This window comes from Muscardinus avellanarius, assembly GCF_963383645.1.
Source record: "Muscardinus avellanarius genome assembly, chromosome: 6".
Taxonomy (NCBI): domain Eukaryota; kingdom Metazoa; phylum Chordata; class Mammalia; order Rodentia; family Gliridae; genus Muscardinus; species Muscardinus avellanarius.
The window spans coordinates 31690761-31713355 of NC_137791.1; positions in this window are offsets into that span (position 1 = coordinate 31690761).

Below are 22595 nucleotides of genomic sequence, written 5' to 3' on the forward strand. Positions count from 1 at the left end.
TTTAAATTAATTTTTTTTTTGGTATTGGGGGTTGAACCTGGAGACATTTTACTTCCACACTACACCTCTAGCCTCATTTTATTTCTTATTTGGAAATAGGGTCTCCCTGGGTTGCTGAGAGCCTGGCCACGTTGCCCGCGGCTGGCTTTGAACTTGCAATCCTCCTGTCTCAGCCTCCCAAGCACTGGGGTTACAGACAAGCACGGGCCACCACACTTGGCAGAGCTCTCCTTTTATAGCACACGTTCCTCCATTTTTCACACTCTCACTCTCATCCCATTGCTAATCCTGAATAACCACAAATGTTTTCCATATTTCTATAAATGTATCATCTCAAATATTTTGTGTGAATGAAACCGTATAATATGTTACTTTTGGGGCTGGGCTTTTTCACTTGGCATGATTTATTTGAAATCTCTTCAAGTTCTATGTATCCTTAGTTCATTCCCTTTTCTTGCTGAGCAGTGTTCCATTGCTTGTCTAAGCATTCAACCATGAACAGACGCTTGAATAGTACAAACAAAGCTGCTATAAACATTCCTGAGTTTCTTCATGAAAATAAATGTTTACTTTTTTGGTAATTTTCCCAAAATTCATTTGCTGGGTAATGATAATTTCATGCTTATTTTCATAAGAAACTGTCAAGCTATCACCTTACCAGAAAAATACAGGAGACAAAGTTTTTCTCCATCCTGACAAGCATTTGTTGCCGCCACTGTTTAACCATTCTGATCGACGTGTAGCATTGTCTTAGCTCCCTTTCAACTTTCACTTCCATCATTGCACGTGCTGGTTTGCTCTCTGTAAATCCCATAGGTGAAATGTCCATTGCTCACTTTCCAATTCTGAATTCCAAGCTTTTTCTCTGTGGTCTAGATATGAGTTTTTTTTGTCAGATATCTGCAAGCATTTTCCCATTAGCCTGACTTTTCTCCATCACGAAGAGTATTTCACTAGTAAGAGTTTTTAATTTTGATATTCTATGTATTGATGTTTCATTTTGTAGATCCTGCTTTTGTGTCAAATCTAAGAAACTTTCTCTTAGTTTTATGAACTGAAGATTTTGTCCTAGTTTTTTTGTAAAAGTTTTATAGCTTTTATGTTATATATTTACATTTTCTGTCTAGCGCAACACACTACCTTAGAATCAAGTTTGTGAACGGTGACCTATTAGAGAGGTCTTGCCACTGTATATTTGTCATATTTGTGTGAAGACATTTGGTACGTTCTGCTCTAGTGTCCAAAATGCTGCTGGTGGTTAAGTGTGAAAAGGAGTGGATAGGTGCAGAGATACACTTTAAATACTTGTGAAATTATCATTCCTTGAATTAAATTCCATCACATTTTCCACCTAAAAATATTGTGTCCATTTCACATATGTAACTGAAACAATAAGAAACAAACAGAGGAAAAATTATAGCATACTGTGGTGTTTCCTGATTGTCTTCCTAGAAATTTGGAATTAGAAAATAATATTTTCATAGCAGAAAGGCCATTTTGCCTTGTATGATTATCCTTAAGTTTTTTGAGCGTGTATTTCAGAGGTATGTCAGGAGAAAGTTTCCCTTTCAGATTTAAATAAAAATATTATAATGATGTTTGGACATCATGATGGCTCTTTCCTAGGATCTACTTTATCATCCATCTTGTTCACAAGATCACATACATTTTTAAACTTAGTTAAGCATGGACATCTGATTCCAGATGTTTTTGTCTTTACTAAATTCTGCTTAACACTGAAAGCAGTCACTTTCTCTCTATGCTTTTCATGTACTAAAATACACCTCACTTCCTGGGGGCTAAAGAAACTGGCTTTTTAAAACTTCTGTCAAAAGAAAATTCATTTCTAAGTGAAAAAAAAAAATTCCAGAAGTTTTTCCATCCCTGTGGATCTGGAGTCAGGGAATCGTTCCATAACAGTACCTCACATTGTTCAAGATAACCTCAAGGCCCTTTCCCTGTAGGTGGCACACTACCATTATTTTTTCCCTTAGCTTTAGAAAGTTCTGGTTTCATAGTTACTCACTAGCACAGGTGCCTGTTCCCAGTTCCAGAAATCATCCAATTTTCAGAGTTTTTAATTTCTATATTTTCTGAAGTTGTCTTAAACTTATGCTGCTTTAACTCACATTTATTTTAATATGAATCATTATTCAGAAACTTCGTATAATTGTTTGCAAACATACCACTCTTTCCACTCAGATCACACATGCACATGCATGCACACGCACACACACACTATAATCACTCACTGACCTTTCTATGTTGAGTCTGCCTAAATAAAATGTAAGAATATAAATATAAAAGATGTTTATTTTATTTCATTTCTCAACTGAGTTGGTTTGATACAAGAGAAATATTACCTTTCCTCTACACAAACTACAATTTTATGAGACAAAATGTAATTTTGCTTTAGCTTACCTCTAATGTTAAAGGAATATTAATTTGAAGGATATTAGACCCATGATTTTGTAGTAGAAAGACAGTAATGAAGAGTTAAAGGGCAAACCCTCTTTCACTTAGCCTAGGAATTTAGTTTTTGTTTGCACTCTTATTTTTCAGTCCTTTCAAAATGTGTTTTGTTTTATCATAATTTGAGAAGAGAAGATTAATTTTTAATTATATTTATCCTGGATTTCAAGGTGAAAATTCATTTTAATAATCAGTTACTATGCCATCTTGAAAAAATTTTACCTGACAAAACATTTCAGATTTGGCTTAGTTTTAAATATTTTAACAAAGTTAGAATACATCAGAATAAGTTGGGCATGATGGTTCATGCTTGTACTCCTAGTACTTGGGAGGCAGAGACAGGAGGATCACAGATTTGTGGCCAGCCTCAGCCACTTAGGCCCTCTGCAACTTAATGAGACCCTGTTTTAAAATTATGAATAAAAAAGTAGGGCTGGGAATATAGCTCAGAGGTAGAATGCCCTGGGTTCAATCCCAAGTTACACACACACACACACACACACACACACACACACACACACACACGAAGAATATATCAGAATGAGTAACATTGTAATTGTGTCATAAGAAAAAAATGTGGACATATTACTTTCTTCAGGCTTAGAGTAGTCTATAAGCCCAAAGGCACCATAACCATTATTATATACAATAAACATATTTCAATAAAAGAGAGCCACCTCCTGAGGTTCTCTGTAACACCAGCTATGGAAACTGGATGGAGAAACAAGTTTTCATGCCTGCTTGCTGCCTTTAGTTATTGGGCCACAAAGAGATTAATTTTAAGAATGATAATAAAATGTGGTAGATAATCTCCACCTTTCATATGCTCTTTATTATTGTCTTCAACCCTGTGATTCCTAATTATTCTTTGTATGTGTGTACAAAACTTATAAGTACTGATTAGATTTGATGTTCCCTGAGGGAATAATTTAATTGCAAATCATGTTGCACAGTCTCCCAATTTTATTTTATTTTTTAATTGTGTGCTGGCCAAAAAATCTTTGCTAAACACATAGCTGACAAAGAATATAAATATCTGCAATCTCTTATTGTTAGAATATATGAAGAACTGAAAACTTCACAACAAAATTTCAAACTACCCAATCAGAAAATGTGCATTTTACTAAAGAGGATATACAGTGGAAAATAATCACATTAAAATACAAAATATCATTAAAATTATAAAAATGGAAATTAAAACCACAATGATCTCAGGCATAGAAGTTCAAAGCTGTAATCTCAGCTTCTTGGGAGGCTGAGACAGAAGGATGGCATGTTCAAGGTCAACCTGGGCAAATTAGCAAGATCCTGTATCAAAATAAAATAAAATGAAAGCACTGGATGTACATTTCTGTGGTAGGTTTCCTTTGAGTTTGATTCCCATTATTCCAAACAAAAAACCCACGATGTGTTATGACTATGCCCCACAAGAATGACTATAGTACACAACACTGACAGTCCCCCGATGCTCATAAGTATCTGAGAAACTGGATCATTTATATTTTGTTGGTGAAAATGTAAAATAATAGAGCCAGCCACTATGCAAAACAGTTTGAATATTTCTTATAAAAATAAATGTGTTAGAACTACAGTAACATATGCATATCCATGTTCATAGCAGCACAATTCGTTATAGCCTAAATATGGAACCAACCTAGATCTCCATCAACAGATGAATGGATTGCAAATTATGGGAAATATACACAATGGAGTTTTACTCAGCAATAAAGAAGAACAAAATCATGTCATTCGCAAGAAGATGGAAAGACCTGGAGAACATTATGTTAAGTGAGATCAGCCAAGCACAGAAAGAGAAAGGACATATGTTTTCTCTAATATACCCAAACTAGGGATTATTAAGAATACCAGAGGGACTCCATATAATAGAGGGGAAACCTCAGAAAAGCTGAAATGGAAGTATAGGAGACGAAGAAGGCTGAGGTTGATTAATGGAGGAGCTACATTCAAATATGTGTAAAAGTGTAAATGTAGCATGGTTAACCTGGACACTCAGAGTTGGGAGGAGGGAAGGGAAAATGAGTGTGGGAAAGGGCACCACAGTCTGGATGTGTGCCATTTTCAATATGACCCACATAAAAATAAAAAATAAATAAAAAAATAAAATATCACATTTAAAAAAATAAATGTGTTAAAAGGAAGACTTTAGACAAATTATTTTTAGTAGTAGTTTTTGGTACTTGGAATTAAACTCAGAGACATTCTAATTCTGAACTACAACCCAGCCCCCCCACACTTTTTTTTAGATACAGGGTCTCACTAAACTGTTGAGTAGCATTCCATACTGCAGATGTTCCACACTTTAACCTTAACCATGGACAGATGCTTAGCTATTATAAATAAAATTATGTCAGATGCAATAGCACACTCTTGTTATCCCATTACTTGGGTGGATGGGACAGGAGGATCGCAGGTTCCCAGCCATCTTCAACAACTTAGTAAGGTCTTCTGCAACTTAGTGAGACCTTGTTTCAAAACAAAGTATTAAAAAAAATAGGTCAGAGAGTGTAGCTCCGACCTAGAATGCCCTGGGTTCAATCCCCATTTCCACTAAATACATACATACATACATACATACATACATACATACATATATATCTACATACAATATGCTACTCATCAGTTAAAGGAACAAACTTTGATATGTGGAACTTTGTGCATGAGACACCAGAGTATTACGCTGAGTATAGATTATATACTGCATGATTCCACTTATATAATACTATATAGAAAAATAGATTGCTGCAATAGGGTTAGGGATGGGTGAGTAGATGCAACTTTTAAGATGGTGACGGAACTGTTCTGTGCCATAATAGTAGTGGTTTTTTTTTTTTTTTTTTTTTTTTGTACTGGGGTGGAACCCAGAGGCTTTCTACCTCCAGACTATACTCCCAGACCTATTTTCTATTTTATTTGGAAACAGGGTCTCACTAAGTTGCTGAGAGCCTCACTAAGTAGCTGAGGCTGGCTTTGAACCTGTGTGATCCTCTTGTCTCAGCCTCCCTAGGGCGGGGATTACAAGCGTGTGCCACCACGCCCGGCTAATAGTGGGTTTTACATGAATATACACGTGGCTAAAATGGCATGGAACCTCATACACACAAATGCATGCAAAACTGGAGAGTCTGAAAACACTCTCTGGGTTGTATCAAAGTCAGTTTCCATGTTGTGGTATTGCAGTAAAATTATATAAAACAGTAGAATAAAAAGATACTGGGTAAAGGGTGAATGTGACCTCTCTAGCCCAACCCCTAATGTGCAACTTATTCTGAATAAATAATATTTCAAAATAATTTAAAAAGTGGCATGCTTATTCTCACAGAGACTGCTATCCTGTTCTCCCAAAGGTTACATAATTACTGTTTTCAAGCTATGATTATTTTTATAATAGTCATATTTGATTTTAAAAAGACAAAATTATTAAATACAGAAGTTTTAAATGCTAAATGTTTTGTTTAAATGATTTTCTTCAAGAATCTGCAGTCCTCTCAAGAGTTTCCATATATCATAGATGTTCTAGGACTCTTAATAGTTTCCTAGGAATCTGCTTCTTTGTCATACACAAACAATAACCTTTGATCTGGATTAAGTCATTTGAATTCTTTTTCTAAGAAACTCAAAACCACTATACATAAAACATAAAGATATGCTTGGGGCAACTTGCATGCAGACTTTTGTGATCTCAGAAGAATTCCTAATATATCATTTGTATAAACATTGACGTTATATTAAAACAAGTTTCTTTTGTAATATGCCACTGGTGTTACCAAAAATTCTAAACACATTTCTAACAAAATACAAATCAGTATCTCAAAAAATATCTACTTCTGTAACACTGACATGAAACACAGTGCCATGTCAGAAACAAGGTTGTGGCTTTCAAAACAATCACTTATTTTAAGCAAGGATTAAGCCTAATAACTTGGTTCTTAGGTGATTCTAGAACAAATTTTCTAGAAGTCAAGTCTTCCCGAATTAAGGATATATTTCAATGCTAAATTTATCATCTTTAAACAATTTTAAAACTTTATAACTCTGCTGATTGTCTCAGCTCTTAAATTATTCTTCTTATCTTTGTTTTCGTTCTGCCCTGAGTTTTCCAAACTTTCTAACAACTGCTCTGTTAAGAAACCAAATCAGAGTATATGTGACTCTTATGACTATGTAGTCAGAATTAGACCCTAGTGGTATTTATTAAACACTGTCATGTGTGTGTGGGTGGGGTGAATTTTTGTATAGGAAGAATAAGTTGGCCAGGAGATGTACCAAAATAGGAGAGTTATTTTTAGGTTTGCATATCATGCCATGAATTAGGCAGGACATTGAAATTTCTGCATGTTAATTTAGAAAGATAGCATTCAAAATTTCTAACCATTAGGATAACAATATTGGGTTTAGAATCAGGACCTCTGGGTTGCAGTATTAACTTTCTGCTTGCTATTCCAGGTTCATGATTGTGAATAGATTTTGTGCTTCTTAATTTTCTCATGTGTAAAGTGAGACTTGGAATACTGTAGGCTTTTTTTCTTTCTTTTTTTAAGTCTTTTTTTTTTGAGATGAGGTTTTTCTATGTTGTCTAGACTGGTCTCAAACTCGTATACTCAAATGATTCAAATGCCTCAGCCTCCCAAGAAGCTGGGCCCACAGGTGTGTAACACTGCACCCAGCTTATAATACTGTTTTAAAAAGTTTTTAAAAATGAGAATTAATTGTTTAATGCACTTGTGAAATAAAATTTAAAAATAAAAATAATTATAAAATGTCATTACTCTTTGGCAATTGTTATAACTAAGTTATTATAGAAAAATTTGTGTGTAAACATCTTAATAGTATATGTGAATATATTGCATGTATGTCTGTGCAAATTTTCTTCAACAAGGCTTAGCACAAGCCTATTTATTTTTAAATCTATCTGTAGTATTCAGTACACAGGCGACACACTTTATATTAAGTAAATACAAGAATGAACTTACAGAAAAATCTTAATTTATTCTATTCTAATTTAACTGGTGTCAGGTAAAGAATAAGTACAGAAACAGTTAAAACAGAAACAGAATTTTAGCTTCTCCTAAGTGAAATTAAAGCATTTTAGGAATGATGGTAACTAATATTTAATCGTTTGAGTATACTGGTATTGCCACATTCAGGAGCATCAATCATAACATCCTTCTGTTTATAAACCATAAGAAACTCTTTATTGCTATCATTGCTTAGTAAATAAAGTTCAGTCCTTCAGTTTGACATTAAGCTTTTCATGTCATCAATCTTGTCTTTTTCGGATATTCTCAGCACATGCTCCTCTGCTCTCCATTTCCACTCCCTTGTCTCATTGTTTGTGTCCAGGATTCTTCCTCATTTTGAGATACCCTTAAATTCATGTCTATAGAATTCAGTTTCATCAAGGACTGTCCCTAATGCCACAGTCTTCATGAAGACCATGAAGGTATCTTCAGATAGAGGTAAATTCTAAATATCCATGCCACTTCATGTTTTCCCAATTGAAACCTTTGTCACTCTCTAGTCTTATTTATAGATGTTTTGTTAGCAGATTCTATGTCTGATTTACATTTGTATTTTAAAGATACCTAAATTGTAAATAAACAACAATTACTTGTGCATTGAATAAAGTAAATGCATGTGCATTTTATGCTTTTATTTGTAAAAAGCATGCACTTATTAATAATTGTTATGCACAGTAAGAAATGTAAAGGTGTTCATGATTTTGACATACCCATCATCACTAGGTTATTAGTTTTGGCAAAAGGGCCAATATAATTCTTTTGGGAAATGATAATCTTTTTATATATATTTGTTTTGGAATATTAGTATGCTATATCAAGAAAACAAAAGGTAAGAAACAATGAAAAAAGTCTCTCATTTACACTTTTCCCTCACTAATTAAAAAAATAACACATTTGGTAATATAACATAGGCAATAAGTGGATAAAACTTCAAAAAGAAAAGACAAAACCTTTGTGTTCTTTAATTATGAAAAAAGATCTTGGAATTGACATCAAAAGCATAATCCTTAAGAGACAAATGACAAGTTAGACTTCACTTAAGTTCAAAATTAAAATTTTGTTTGTCAGAGGACACTTGTAAGAATGTAGAAAACAACAACACAAAAGATTAAATAAATATAGTTGAATCATAAACCTAAAAAAGGGCTTATATCCAGAATATATGACAAACTCTTACAACTCAATAGAGGTCAAACAGTCTACGTTAAAAAACAAACAAACAAACAAACAAACAAACAAACAAACAGGCATACCATTTGAATAGACATTTCAAAATACATATAGTAAATAAGCCATGAAAATAGGTTCAGATTTATTTGTCATTGGAGAAAAACAAATGAAAAGCACAGTGAGATACCATATCACATTTCACAGAATGAAAAATTATGACAGAATATCATGTTGCCAAGAAAATAGGGAAATTGGAATCGTGATACATTATTCATGGAATGCAATATAACCTAAGCATTTTGGAAATGGATTTTATCACATCTTAAAAAGAGATAAACAATCATATACTTTCCACATGACCCAACAATTTTACCTATAGGTATTTAGACAATATTAATAAAAACAAAAATTCACATAGAGACTTCTATGTGCATGCTAAGGAACATTGTTTATAATATCTATAAAATAAAATCAATACTAATGCCTATGTCCAACTAAAGAATAGATACAATGAAGCATATTTCTTACAATAAAATATTTTTCAATTGAAATGAATAAAGTACTGGTACATATAAATGGCAAGAATTGGAAATTTCAATGAAAACCTCTCAAAACTATTATTATTATCTGAATTTATTTCTTGATACAAATATTTGTTCCAGCTTCTATTGGTTTCAAGTCAGCTTCCCTACAGATTATATTCATTGATTAGGTTAATATAAATCCAGGGTAATACCAAGTTATCTATCATTTCCAATGTTTTTATAAACCTATCATGCTATTTCATAGTCCTTTCCAGGATACGGTCTAATTCCCTTAACCGTTTCTTACCTGGTTTGTTTTATAGACTCTTCACTATTCTGATTGATGGTAATTTTGATGTATCTTTTCTCCCTATCCAAATGTTATTTTGGTGAGCTGAGGGCAATTGTGTCAGGATTAAGAGCTGCGAAGAGTGAGGTAGCTGAGTATTTTCACTCTAGTTCTCAGGACCACCTGAGCCTCTGTTTGAGTGGTCTCCCTTCTATTCTTTGAGAAGTCCAGCCCTTTCTTGGGTTTTCTATAAAAATAGCATTTATTCAAAGCATTTTGATTTGATTTATTGAATTTGTATGCAATGCTACTTTATTATTTTTAATACTTTTATTTGCATATTGTAATTATGCATTATGATGAGATTTAAAGTGATACCTATTAAAAGTGATAATAGGTGCACCCATTACTTGGTGTCTGTCCCTTCATATTTCACCGAAGACAGTGTTTATAAGCACAGAGAAAACATCCTCAATGGAATGGTCAACAGGATTTATCATGAGTTTCCATGAAACTGATGATGTTGAAGATTTAAGAGCCTTAACTAAAGTGTTTAACTTTGGATTTAAAGATCTGAATTCTTTTTTTGGAACAAGGACACCAAAATTGTATAAACTTATCCCTACAAAGATTAGATATATCTCTCAGTATCACTATTTGTTAATTTATTTTAAGCATCCTTCCACTATAAAGTTTTTTGGGGACTTAAACATTTTCAAATCTCTCTGCATCTGTATTTCTTTTCTATTTCTAATTTTCTTTTTTTTTCCACTTGAACAAAAATGCTGTTTTTCTCAGTTGGGTGAATTCATCTCTTTTCAGTCTTTGGTGCTTCAATTGGGTTTTGCCTAATTACACCATTTCTTTTAGGAATAGATCCCAGAATAAATGGAGATTATTATGCTAATTCTTAAGGGAAATTTGTTCATCTTGCCAAATAGGTTTTACTTTCATTCTTCTTTATCATTATTTTTAGAATTCTCAATTTTATTTCCTGAATATCTATCTTTGATTGAAAAAGCTGTTTCTTAAGAAAATATATAAGCATCCATTATTTTTGTATTTTAATTTTAAGCCCTATTTCTGCCTTCATAAGTGAAATCTATAACATATCAGTATAACTATACTACATAGTATACTATAACTATATTATTTCTCTTTTTTATAATTTGAAATTCCTATTAGTACTCTTGGATATTTAGGGCTAAAAGTACTATTTCCATGTTCTCCATTTCATATAGTCTAAACTTCTAGTCTGTTTTCCTGTGGTCCATGTAATAGAGATAGAATAATGGTGATGTCTTTTAACCTTTTTATATTTTATTTTATTTTTTTGCTCATGCAGATTACTATTATAGTATGATGAAAGCTGTAGACTATTTTCTTAAACTTACACATATATGACATTCTTTTTATAAAAGTCACAGGATTGCCCTACTCTTTGAAGCCTGCCTATGAACCCCCAGACTCCTAGATATGTTAGAAATGGATTTTAGGAAAGCCACAAAAACAAAAACAAACAAACAAACAAACAAAAACCCTCATGAAACCAAAAGTGGCTTCTGTGGAAGGGTGCGAGCATACTGGGTGCTGGGCGGGCAGTTGGTCAGCCTCATATCTCCTAATTTGAAGGCCTTCCCCATGGGCTGGAAAATGGCTTTTACAGTCTAATCTGGTTGGCTAGTTTTTGCTGGAGAGATTTTACAAAAGGAGGAACATAAAGCCAGTACATCCCATAGAGGAACATACAGATACATGTGCAAAAGTTACAAAACAGAAGCCAGCTTCTATGTGATCTTGTAATCTTTATAGAAAAGATTGTCCTTTTTATAGATATTAAACTATGTATATTTGAAGTACATTATGGTAACCCAGAATATATAAAAATATGTCCTGAATCACTTTGAAAAGTTATCTTTGCTCTCCTGGTTTCAATTTTTCTGCTATGTTCTGTGAGATCTTTTGGAAAAAATGCCCTGCATGTATGCAAATTGTCAGATTACTACATTCTCAAATCATTACCGTTCTGCTGAGAGGACGATAAATAGTGTCGTTGGCTAAAGTCTCCTATAGAGGCTTTAAAAAATAAAATATTGTGACTTTTCTCTTTTAAAATCCATTAAAGGTTGAAAAAGTCATTAGAGTGTGAATCTGGATATCTCAAAAATTGATGTACTACAATTGGACTGTTATGTTAATGAAAGCAAGATTATCATAGAAATGAATCAAATAGCCATAAACTTGTAACACACAGGGGGATCCATTAGTATGTCAATGGAAATGATGTGATGTTATCAAAGAAAATGGGATTTATCTTAATGGAGAGAAAGTGTGAGTAGAACATGCAGATAGATTTTAGAAAACTCTAGAAGGATTTAAAAGCTAAAACACTCCTTATATCTTAAAAGTCTTTAAAATAGTTTGTATTGTTGAAAATGATTACATCCAGGATAATATTATTTAAAGTATCAGCTATAAAAATAAAATTATTAGAACACTGATGATTTTATCTATCTAGTTATATGTGCACAATTCCTGCAGGTACATCAATTTGACTGCATCAATCTTGGAAGCCTAAGTATATAATATAAATTCCTGTTTCTGAAAGATACTTATGCACCCTCTTTAGAAAAGTGGCTTTGGCATAGAGGCTAGGGATAAAATAAAGATATTAAAACGTCCATCCTCATTTCCACTGATTGCAATGAATGGAATTATCACTTCTTTTCTGCATTAAAAAATGTGAGTTAAATTTCTTAAGATGATTATATAACACTTAGTTATTCTGCAAATTGGCATGCAGCTTGACTAGGTTCAGACTGATTACTATGATAGAAATGAAGGGTTATTAACCCCAATGATAAAAACCCTGGAATTATATTCCACTTATTTTTTGATCTGAAGATCTATAAGAAGTGTCACACAGGGCCGGGTGTGGTGGCACACGCTTGTAATGGCAGCATTTGGGAGGCTGAGACAGGAGGATCAAGGTTTGCAGACAGTCTACAATACTTACTGAGGATCTTTGCAACTCAGTGGACCTTGTTTCAAAATAAAGAATGAAAAATAGGACTGGGGGCCGGGCATGGTGGCACATGCTTGTAATCCCCGCACTTGGGAGGCAGAGACAGGAAGATTGCATGCAAGTTTGAAGCCAGCCTTGCTGGCTTAAGAGACCCTGTTTCCAAATAAAAATATAAAAAACAGGTCTGGGAATGTAGCCCAGAGGAAACCCAGTACCACTACCAAAAAAAAAAAAAAAAAAAAAAAAGAAGTTTCAGTGTCACACAAGAAGTGATTATTTGTATTTTTTATTTTATCTTATTGTCATATTGGAATTAATTTAAATTTTAAATTGAAGGAAATCTCACACCTCAGTCTGGAAATCATATCTTCATAGGACTTAATATTTTTCTCTTGTATTCTGAAAAACATATAAAACCTGTATACAAAGGAAATATGATGTTGGTGATTAACCAATCATGTATGTGAGCATTTGATAAAATTATGAATTAATAAGTGTAACACCTTGTAATCTATTAGTTTGAAATTCTGAGAACTCATAAGCTAAGGCTAATGACTATAAGGGGCTTTCTATGAAAAATATATTTAATGGATACAATTCAGTTTCTAGAAATAAAAGGATAACAAATTTTTAGTGATTAGAACGTAGATTAACTAATATTTAAAATATCTGCAATCATGAATAAGGTAAGTGAAGCTTTCTCTGGCTCCAAGAAACAAATAATAATTAGGTATCTGAAATATGATATGAAAAGTGGTCAGCAATAGGGTATGTTGAAAACAATCCAGGTGCTAAAAACTGAAGCAAATACAATTTAGCAAATTCTGGGACTGCAGCTAATTTGTCCTCCTTATATGTCACAGTGCTTTATGCACTGCAGTTGTGTAACATTTGTTACATAAATACACGAAGACATCATTTCTGCCCACAGGCGAACAGTCCATTTGGGGAGCCTGACATGTACAGAAGTTTTTAATTACATGATAATAAGAATAACAGCGACCACACAGTAAACATTTTCCTTGTGGTAGGAACTACAGTAAAGATTTTACCACTATTATTTTAAAACTTTCAAACAGTCCTAAAAGATAATGATAAATTAGCAGTTAATACTTAGGAAATAAATACTATGAAAATTACTCGTTGAAAGAGGGTGAGTTAGGGAGGAGGAAGTAAGCTATGAAACTTTTTCATACAAAAAGAATGGAGCTGTGGCAGAGAAATATGGGTGAGTGATTCAGGAATCAAAATATTCACTGATAAAGTAATTTGTAGAAGGTGTTTGGAATTCGGTTGCACTCTGGATCTACTGCCCCTCTGAACTTCATGTGATGTGAGTCATTCCTTTGTATGAAAGGAGGGATTTTTTAAATGTGAGATTAAATCTTACTTTTTCTCTATGTTATATACGTGATCTTGGCTTTGTTCTGGCAGAAAGGGAGAAGGTCATGATTCTTTCTGTCATGCCAGAGAAGATATGAGGGTGACGCCAGTGAGAGTTACAGAATGAGGAGAAATTATACTGTGCTGAAACTTAAAATTCTTACCAAATGTTCTTTTACACGTTGAAAGCTTATTCTCCTAAAATAAGTAAATGGGCAAAGAGCTGCTGAAAGTGCTCTTGCTGTCTCTTCACCATTCTTTGCCACTGCTTTGTATTAGAATAACACAACCCCCCTGGGGGGAGAAATCTTTGATGTCCTAAAAAAAACCCACTCTGGTTTCTTTGTTTTTAAATATGGTAAAAGCGATTTTAGCGAATTATGGGTCACATTAATGTGAGGATATGACAAGTTATAGATGAAAGTGAGAAGCCCCTCTAGGAGAGCTTTATAATAAACTTGTCAACACTCTCTTTAAGAGGCCCAGCTGGAGACTGTGACAGTTGCTAAGATCACTGGCCTCTGATTGTCTTTTCTCTTCTTTATTGAAGCACTAAAATCCACCACAGGTGGTAAGTGATAGCCAATTATGCTCCCACTTTCAAAATTAATAGTCTGACAGTCACATACTGTGGGCCTATGTGGGTTAACTATTAGGTTATTCCTCTCTCTCTCTCTCTCTCTCTCTCTCTCTCTCTCTCTCTCTCTCTCTCTCTCTCTCTCTCTCCTAGGGAACATATTAAAATTAGCAGTTTGGGCAGATCAGGGAGACCATCTGTCTCTCCCTCTCTCCACTCCAGAGAAGCCTAGAATCTCAGCATCCTTCTGCCCAGGCAGCAGCCTTCTTCATTCAGTGACCCACATCAGTGAGCCTGTGACCTCCTGGACCTGCTTCTGTCTCTTGCTCTCGGGGATGAGCCCATGTGCCCATGAGAATCTCCTGAGCTACATTAACTTCAAGTACATCTTGCTGAAGACTTTTGAGACAGACAATACAAACATAGCATTTAACTGACTGTATTATATCTGATAACTACAGGCACTTTGATTAGTCAGACTTAGTTATCTACAACTCAAAACAAAGTATAGTTGACCTTCATATTTTCCTCATAATTTCCTGAATCCTCTCATTGTTGTTGACTATAAGCACACCCACGCATCATTTTAAGCCATGTCTTCATCAGTAGGCATTTGGATTACTGCTGTTCCAAAGACATCCCCACTTTCAGGCAGTCCATCCTGTATAATGGAGGCTGATTAATATGTTACATTTCTGTTTAGGAACTTTCAGTTTTTATGTTTCTATTACATTAAATCTACTGTAGTGCAGCAGGTAGATAGCATGTGTCAGGAGGTAAAAGCCCTATATTTGTCTTCAATGACCTACTTAGTGTTTTCTCCCTCTATTATCATTGCATTTTGTTATTTCAAAAATATACTCCTGCCACTGCCAGATCCAATTCTTTGCTAAAAAACAATTTGCAATCTTTTCTGACAAACTACCCTTACTGTCTATGGATAATCACTTCTTATTCCTACAAGATTTGAAAGAACACAACTTTACTTATCATTTGAAGAAACCCCCACATATTTCACACTCCATAGTATTTTTGTGTTTACTTAATAATAATACTTCAAGTCACTTGACATTGGACAAATTTGCAGTTTTAGAATATGCAACATATTTATTTGTGGACTTTGAGGACCCAGATATCCTTAGCTAGTACTTTATGCATGCACTCTTTAGTTAAAGAAGCTGTTTTTACCTTGTGTACTTTTGTATTACAATTTTTGACTTTCTTCTTTATTCATCCAACTCTAAGCCAATCTAATTTCTCACTTTATGTTTGAAGCCTCCCTGATCTCCTTCAGGCTTTGTAGCTCTTGTTTTTTAGCTCTTAAAATATGAAACACTGCACCACCAGTTTACCAAGTATCTGAGTTGAAAAAGGAGAGGACCTGATTATTCACCATCTTGCAACATTTCATCTGTTTTAATTATGTTTTGAGTTAGGCTGAAAATTCCTTAAAAGGCCAAAACTATCTTACACTGAATGAATGAATATTCTTCCATAGCACTTCTTACTCTCCTAAGTATGAAGTAGGCGGATAAGTGGTTGATTGTGCAGGGATTTTTAATTATTGGCAAAAAAGTTGAAGAGGTGAGCATTTTTGATATTTTAATTTTGATAGTTGCACTGTCTTTTACAATGTTATCATGGTGATTATAGATAGAAAACTCAGAGTGATCTATTAGAAGAGTGCTTTCATTTGTATTTTCTGATTAGTTTTATTTATTTTTCAATGTCCAAATCTCTTAGTGATGATAGTCACTTAATCAATCATTATTGTGTGTGTGTATGTGTGTGTGTATCTGTATGTGTGTGAGCTTAGTGCAAAGAAAATTAATTAGCTTTTACTATTTTTCCTAATGGTTATTACTTTTCTAAATCCTTGCTACATTTGTGATCTGAGCCACACCATATAGTATTTGGCTACATGCTGTGTGTGTGTATGTGTGTATTCAGTCTCTCTCTCTCTCTCTCTCTCTCTGTTACAGTTTTTATACAGAATTATTCCACCTCATAAGGGAAGGTTCTCTTCATGCAAATACTTGTACACCCTACTGCGCTGGCACCCTAATTCTTGGCTGATTAGCATTTACACACAGCTGAGAAATGAATAGTGCATTTACAGAGGAAAGTGCCCACAGAGGAAAGCCCCTGACAGCTAATCTCTTATTTCATATTCAATTTCCATTTCATAATAATACAGTGACCTTCCATGTGTATTTAAATATTTACCTTTTCAAATGCTTTCATATTATAATCTTATTTCATCCTCTTTGATATATTATGCTGCTGGATCCTAACCTTTAATGATAACAGTGCTTCTGATTGATTTCATAAAGCACGCATGACACATGTAATTCAGTTCCTGTCATCATTCATGTCAGAGAAGTTTTGGATAATCTTGCTATAGAAGACTTTTTGCTTTTGAAAATGAAACACTGTTTCTTCAACTTTATAGTATAGATTGTTTTCTATAGGCATCTAAAATATTTTTGGTATTTTTAAAATATTTTTGGTATTTTTAAAATGATGAGTTTAAGCCACGATGTTTATATAGCACCATCATTGGACATCACCTAGCTTGTTTTACTGATATCAAAAAAGTGTCATCAGAAGAAAAACATTTAATTAATCAACTAATTATTTACTTATTTCTTATGTGCTCTGTCTCCTAGGACCAGGAGGTGGAGTGGGTTCAATATCTTTCTTCCTCATCCCTGCCACTTTCATCTGAGTTTTCTCCTTTTTCAATGGGAAGTCTGATCTTTTTGAAACACACACCACTCAGTAACTGCAACACATACTAATCTTTCACTAACCTCTACCTCATCTATTGAAAATGAGAGAGCCCCCAGCTCATTACTTTCTTGCTCTCTCTCAGCTGCCATCATAAGTTCTTAGTTATGGTCAATTCAACAATCCCATGGATAACCCATCCCACATCCAGGCCTCCTAAATCATAAATATTCTCTTTTCAAAAATTTGTTTTTTAGCCAGGTGTGGTGGCATATGCTTATATTCCCAGTGCTTGGGAGGCTGAGACAGGAGAATCAATAGTTTGAGGCCAGCCTCAGTTACTTAGTGAGGCCCTCTACAACTTCGTGAGACCCTGTTTCAAAGTAAAGAATAAAAAATAGGGCTGGAGGTGTAGCCTGGAAGTAGAATGCCCCTGAGTTCAATCTCCATTTCTGCAACAACTACAACAACAACAACAACAACAACAACCTGTTTTACCTATTTTGGCCATCTCCTGCCATAACTGTTTATATCCTAGACCTTGTCACATCAGTGACTAAATCAGTTCCTATCTATCTAATTCATTTATTCCAATACTTCTCAATTTCTGGCTGGGGGCAGCTCACTGGTAGACTACTTGTCTAGCATGAATGAGGCCTTCAGTTCAATTCATAGCACTTAGGAAAAACAAACAAACAAACAAACAAACAAACAAAACAACCAAACAAGTCCCCCCTCCAGAAAACCCTTGACCAGTACTTTCTAGTACAAAATAATTAAATTATTTACTCTAATTTTATTCTCTAATATCTTTCTCTTTTCTTTACTTGTTTCATACCCATCAGCCAGCCTATACCTCAGTTAAGTGGCTCCACTAACAATCTGATTCCTTTGACTCTTTTCCTCTCTATTTACTCAGTTGTCAGAATTCCAGCCTTTCTCTCTTCTTTCTTTCTTTCTCTTTCTTTCTTTCTTTCTTTCTTTCTTTCTTTCTTTCTTTCTTTATTTCTTTATTTCTTTATTTTTTGTGGAACTAGGGGTTGAACCCAGGTGATTCTACCTCTGAGATCCATCTCCAACCCTATTTTTTATTTATATTTAGTTTTGAAACAGGTTCTCACTAATTAGCTGAGGCTGGCTGTGAACCTGCAATCTTCTTGTCTCAAACTCCCAAGTATGGGGAATAAAAGCATGTGCCACTATGCCTGGCTTCCAAGTTTTAATTATACTATATTATTTTTCTTCTCTGTGGCTCCTCTGCTAAAACTGGTTATGCTCAAAATTAAGAATCACAAAATTGTGTTGACTCCTTTTTCTTTAAGTTGATGAACACAAAATTTTATCTTTCCCAGTAAGTTTAGTTTTCCACTCTCTGTGAAGTACTACAAGAACTTTCTTTCCTTATCACTCTTTTTCCACATGACTTCTGCTGATAAACTCGAGTCATTCTTCTGGTTAGCAGATCTGTAAACTTATCTCATTTGTACTCAGTTACGCCTTTCTACCTGCACAGTAGTAGAAATGTCCATCTTTCTAGCAGAGGCCAATCTCCCTCTGGTCTGAGTCGCATCTCCTCTCAATATTCTCTAATTCCTCTCTGCACTCATATCCCCTCTCTCTACTTTATCAATAGCCCCCCCCCACTAACATTCTACAAAGCATATTATGTGTATTTATATCAACTATTAAACAGTTTCCTGTTTTTCTACAAATAAAATCGCCAATTTCTCAGTCTTAACAATTGTCTACACTCATCTTGTGCACACACATGTGTTTTTTTTCCTCTCTTTTCTCTATACCAGTCAAGTTTCTACATATCGCCTTCACCCCAGACCCTGCTCTGAATCCTATTCTTGTTATTGTTCTCAGTGTTGCATAGTGGCACTTCTTCTTTATATACTTTTATTGGTGCATTGTGATTTTACATCATAGTGAGATTCAAAGTGGCAAACTAATACATGCACATAATTCTAACATCTCAGCAGCCTAAAAGATGTTAATCACTCATACTCCTTAGCTAAGATACTGTGGTTCCACTTCCAGGCATTGCTTAACTTTCATGATTCTTCTCATTCTGGGGCTCTGGCTGACAAGGCATTATCCTGGGACCTATAACAAGCAAAAACAGTGAAAGTGTTCTAAAAAAATCAATGAGCTATATGGTCTTTACAATAAAAAAATACTTTACATTCTGTTATTACTTGTAAGTTACGTGCTATCATTCTTTAGATCCACAATGCTTAATAAACAAACTTATGATTGAAATATATTGGATGCCTTTATTTTTCTGGAGTTTTAGCAAATGTCATTGATCATTGGCCCACACAACACTGCTAATATGTGTCTTACATGTAGCATAGCTGAGGAAAGGACTATTCTCTCACACACCTCTCCCTGTCATTACTATGTCACTACCCCAGTCTCCTTGTTCATGGTAAAGGATATAATCATTCAATCTGTAGGAAAATCCTAAGACCCAGTAGTCAAGTTTTTTCATACTTCCTTCTTGTCTTTGACATCTACATAATTTAGTCCTGTTACCTCTACTCAAAATATAAATTACTTCCCATTTTCATCACCATACAAAATAATATTCCTTATACCTACATATAATCATTCTATCATGTAATTTGCTTTGTTTTTCTTATTAAATTCTGAATTATTTTATTTGTTTACCTGTGTTATGTTGCCTTCTTACCATGGTTTCCCATAATGTAATACAAGCTCCATGAGGAATATGACCCTGTCATCATCAGTCACCATGGGGTCCTCAGTGTTTATAGGAATGCTTGCACTTAGTAAGAAATCAAATAACAAAGGCTGGATGAGTACAGGAGCCATCTGAGAATATCAAATAACATTAAAGTCAAAATCCTTAAGAAAGAAGTCTGCTGGGTGGGTATCTTCAACTGTGTGGCCAGGAAGCAATAGAAGCTGTCGCTGCCTCACCTAATCTCTCAGCAGATTACAAGTGACCTCTGTTTAAAAAAAAAATTGGCTGTGAGTGGATCCTCCTATCAAAGTTACTCACCTTCTGGCTTTCAGGTTTTCTGTAAGTGGGAATAAGTGTGGAGAAATAGAATCTCTAGTACATTGTTGGTGGGATTGAAAGTTGGTGCAACCACTTTGGAGAATAGTATAGAAGATCCTCAGAAGAAGGAAACGAACTTACCATATGATCCAGCAATACCACCTCTGGGTATCTACCAAAAAGAATGAAAACCAAAATACCAAACGAATGCATGAGCAACCATGTTCATAGCTACACAGTTCATCATTGCCAAACTGTGAAATCAGCCAAGATGTCCTTCAACAAATGAGTAGATTTCAAAACTATGGAATATGTACACATGGGATTTTGCTCAGCCATAAGGGAGAACAAAATTATGGCATTTACAGTGAAATGTCACAAAAATCAGATGTTTTTCTTAATGTGCAAAATATTAGGGAGAAATGGGTAACAGGAGGAACTCTAGATGAAGAAGGGACCCTATAGAGGACCCTATAGAAGAGCAATGAAGGTGACATATCTGAGGGGAAAAGAGGGAGAATAAAGGAAACTCTTTAAAACACATGATGTATTTAAACATATCAAAGTCAATCAGGAAGCCAAGCATGTGTAGGTGGGAGGGTAAGGGAAGGGGTTAGAGATTGGGTAGGGGCTAATTGGGTGATGTGTGCATGTATGTCTCCACATTGAGATGTGTCCCCATTGAGATGTGTGACTTCAATGAACCAATAAAATTTTATTTAAAAAAAAGAAAGAAGTCTGCTGGGCATGGTAATACATGCCTGTAACCCAGCACTTGGGGGCTAAGACAGGAGTATCACAGGTTGAAAATAAACTTCTGCATCTTAGCAAGACTCTCAGGAACAGACTGAGACTTTCAGCAACCTACTGTGACTCTGTTTCAAAACAAACAAACAAACAAACAAACAAACAATTAATCAAACAAAGTTATATCTCAGAGGAAGAATGAGCCTCTGGGTTTAATTACCAGTACCACCTACATACAGAAAAATACAATGAAAAAATGATATCTGTGAGATAATCCAGATATTTATATTTTGGGCTAATAAAGAGTCATAGTAGACCTGGTTTCTGAAGAGACTTGAATTTGGGAAATAGAAACTTAGGGTAATATGCATATTTATTATTACTAATAATTGATATTGCTTCTCCAGCACAGCCGAATCCCTATGATTTTAGTTTCTTTCTTGAACAACCCATAGAAATGCCATCTACTGATGCTGCATGTTGCTTTCTGCTTTTTTAAAAGGCTCTTTCAGTATGGAAGATAAATTCTTAATTTTATATTTCAGTACTCTAAAAGATAGGCCTAAAATTCTATTCATTTAAGAGGTTTCATCACTAGTTACTCAAAGAAACTAATAGGAATTAAAGAAAAAAAGCACAAGAATCTTATGGAAATTAAAGTATCTCTCAAAGTTGCATACTTAAATTCATAAATTCATAAATCTATCCATTACAATTCCTGTGCAAATATGGTTTTATGATTTTATGGCAAGAATTGTATTATGTTAGCAGGATAACTATGAACCAGTAAGAATTAATACAGTTTGGGTATTTTAAGGAGGAAGGGATTCAATATAGTAAACGAGAGCCTTATAAAATCACCAAAAAGGCCAGAGTAGTGAATGTTAGTGAAGATGGTGTGTTTTCAGACATGTTCCAGAAAACCCAGAACTTGATGCTGTTGCCTCTTAGTTTCAAGGTACTGATAAGTGATTACTGTCAAATGGGGACTTAAAATAGGTGACATATGAAACCACTGTAAAACCTCACATTGGCTGAGGCCACACATACATTCACCTCTGCTCTGGAAGATGAAGCCCTGGATTCTGCTTCTCTTCTACTTATAGATTGCACAAAAATTTACCTCACTGGCAAAGTGAAAATCACATGTAGACTCTGGAAATAAGAAGATATGCAAACTGTATTTCCTAGGCTTCTATCCCTTGACACTTAAGAGAGAATACAGATAAGGGTAGGGTCAAAGTCTGTGGCTAAAGCAAAGAAATAACAAAGAACACAAGCTATGTCCACAATGAACTAAATAAATATTCCACTCCTCCATCTTTAAATAAATGTTAACAAGTGTAGACCAAAGAGAGTACACAAAGAAGATAATTTGCTTCTTTAGGGAACTTCTGGTTAAAAGATTTTTGTGTCACTGAAGTCTGATTCAGGCACAATTCCTCATATGTATTCTCTCTCTTTTTCTCACATGTAGCAAAAATGATAAGACCACTTCAGTAGGAAAGGAGAAAGGATTAAACGCCAAATGAAATACCCACTGATTTGGGACCATGTCTGCCCTTTGAAGGGTTAAGAGCCAAACACAATGTCCTACATGATAGCATT